The following is a 2,858-nucleotide window of genomic DNA, read 5'->3' as shown; positions in this document are numbered from 1 at the left end:
GGGGGGGGGGGGGGGGGAAGAACTTTGGACATATTAGATTTAACCACAAATATAAAACATACCATCAAATGTAACAGTTGAGCTTTACTGTCTCAAATTTTCATGTTATCAGATTGGCCCACTTCTTAGGCATTTTAGGCTCCGTGTTGATATCAAGGGAAGTGATTATTTTGTCAGAACTGTGCCTTTTGATGTATTCCTAGCCAAGACAGAATCTGCCAAAATATACATTTCAGCTAGTAAAAGCTTTTTGTAGAATACAACTGGTCAGAGCTCAATTTACAGTAGTGAATGGGGAGTGAAATTGTGCATTCATGGTCTTGTTATAGCCATCCCTGAATTACTAGGCTTGAGGAGAACTCAGAGGTAATAGCGTTAAATGAGAACACATGTGCCAAAGCCGGACAAACTGAAGCTGGGTCCTTCCTCCACCATTTTACTGAGTGACCTTTGTCAGGTATGTTTTCACATCTATAAAGTGAAGAAGAAACAGGCCAGCTCATGGGGCTGTTAGGAGGACTAAAAGAAGTAGATAAAGCTTTCGAAACGGTACCTGACACCTACTAAGCTCTGTGGAAACATTGTCCTCTCATTCTGGGTTGGTGAATTCAGTTGTTATATGAGCACAGTCTACAGAATTTGGGAGTCTTCTGTCTTATTTATTTATTTAATCATATATCTATATCAGTATACAGCCATGTATATATTGCATATTTTGAATTATAGTATTATATTGTTCAATTCATTCCAGAGTTGGCTGTTGGGAACCCTTCTAGATTATTTGTCTGTATCTCTTTTTAACAGCTTTATCAAGATATAATTCACAAACTAGACAGTTTACTCACTCAAATTCTATAATTCACTGGCTATTCTGTGCTCACATATTCTGCAAATATTCCTACAGCCCCTCACTACTTAGATATCACCCTTTAAGTCCCTACTCCCTAAGCCTGAATCTACTTTCTGTGTCTTTAGATTGGCCTATTCTGTATAGGTGATATAAATAGAGTTATATGATAGGCCATAACTTTGTGACTGGCTTCTTTCATTTAGCAAAATATTTTCAAGATTCATCTGTCTGATCTATTTTTAATCTTGATTTAGATGTTTCTTTTACATAGTTGCACTCCATGTTAATGTAGAATTTGGTGTTCCGATTTTGTGACTTAACATTATGTATTTTATGGGCATTTTTCCATTCTATGTAGTCTGCATGCATACCCACAACCTCCACCATTCTGAGGATTGAACCCAGGGAGGAATGAGCTACATCCCCAGCCCTTTTTGAGACAAGGTTTTACTAAATTGCCCAGGCCAGCCTCGAATTTGTAATCCTGCTGCCGCAGCTTCCTGAGTGACTGAGATTACAAGCGTGCACCTCCGCACCCAGCGGCATATCCACTTTAATGGTAAATGACATCAAGCCAGTGTTCACTTGATACTGAACAATTCACAATTTGTACAATGCTATCTGAGTTTGCTTCATGTTTCACTTTTTTTTTTTTTTTTTTAGTGCTAGGATTGAGCCCAGGGGAGTCTCACTATTGAACTACATCCCCAGTCCTTTTTATTTTTTGTGTTGAGACAGGGTCTTGCCCAGGCATAACTAGAATTTGCAATCTGCCTATTTCAGGCTCCCTGTGCTGGGATTACAGGTAAAAACCACCACACCCTTCTCAAGGATACTAGGGATTGTACCCAGTGCCTCAAACATAGTAGGCGAGTGCTGTACGACTGTGCTACATCCTAGCTGGTGGATATAGATTTTTAATTACACCGTAGGATAAATTCTCAAGACTGAAACTATGAAAAATTGTCACCATGGGAAAATTAAATGCAGTGTGGTATCCTAGATGGGATCCTGGTGCAGAAAAAGGAAATTAGATGAAAAGTAAAGAAATCTAAATAAAATGTGGGCTTGATAATAATGTATGAGTATTGGTTTATAAATTATAACAAATTTACTGTGCTAGTGCAATATGGATAATAATAGAATGATAGTGGAAATAATAATAATAGTAGAGCGGCTGGGGATTTAGCTCAGTGGCACAGTGCCTACCTGGCAAGTGTGAGGTCGTGAGTTTGATTCCCGGTACCGAAAAAAAAAATTCTCAAATAATAGTAGAGGACACTGGATATGGAGTGTATGGGAACTGGGGGGTGGGGGGGCTTTTTCTGTATTATTGTTGCAATTTCTCTATAATCCTAAAACCATTGTAACTAATAAGATCTATTAGTATTTCTTCAAAGTAGACCACATATAACATTTCCCCCCAACATTTCATTACAAGTGATTCTCAAATATAAGAGTTGCAAGAATTTCACAGTGAATTCCCACATATTCACCACCTGGATACTGCCGTTAACATTTTACTATTACTTGCTTTATTGTCCAGCCACCTGTCTTATCTCTTTATCCCCCCCATTAATTTATTGTAGGTTTTTGTTTTGCTTTGTTTTGTTTTTTGGTCCTGGGAATGGAACTCAGGACCTTGTGCCTGCTAGGCAGGCACTTGTACCGCTGAGCTATATCCCCAGACCTTATGGTAGGTTTTTAGTGTTTTTTTCAGAGTAAATTAAAGATATCAATACACTTCCTGGAAATACTTCAACATGACTATCATTACTTTTAGTTTTTTTCTTTTGATATAAAATTTACATATAGAGGCTGGGGATTTAGCTCAGCGGCACAGCACCTGCCTGGCAAGCGCAAGGCTGTGAGTTCGATTCTCAGTACCAGAAAAAAACGAACAAAAAAAAAAATAGGGGCTGGGGATTTAGCTCAGCAGCACAGCACCTGCCTGGCAAGTGCAAAGTCGTGAGTTTGATTCCCGGTACCGGAAAAAACAAAAAACAAC

At 38.7% G+C, this 2,858-nt stretch overlaps 1 protein-coding gene and 1 long non-coding RNA gene across 3 annotated transcripts in view; one reads left to right on the top strand and one right to left on the bottom strand.

Annotated features, from left to right (window-relative positions):
* Ap4s1 (adaptor-related protein complex 4, sigma 1 subunit) overlaps window positions 1-2,858 on the top strand; it is a gene marked incomplete in the record, with an annotated part of 47,872 nt that overhangs the window by 5,987 nt on the left and 39,027 nt on the right.
* LOC106147739 overlaps window positions 1-2,858 on the bottom strand; it is a 12,844-nt gene that overhangs the window by 2,995 nt on the left and 6,991 nt on the right. The gene's annotated exons all lie outside the window — the stretch shown is intronic.

The sequence above is a fragment of the Chinchilla lanigera genome, unplaced genomic scaffold, assembly GCF_000276665.1.
Source record: "Chinchilla lanigera isolate Chin_1 unplaced genomic scaffold, ChiLan1.0 scaffold00008, whole genome shotgun sequence".
Taxonomy (NCBI): Eukaryota; Metazoa; Chordata; class Mammalia; order Rodentia; family Chinchillidae; genus Chinchilla; species Chinchilla lanigera.
Note: the sequence above shows the minus strand (reverse complement) of the source record. Positions and strands in the feature narration are given on the sequence as shown.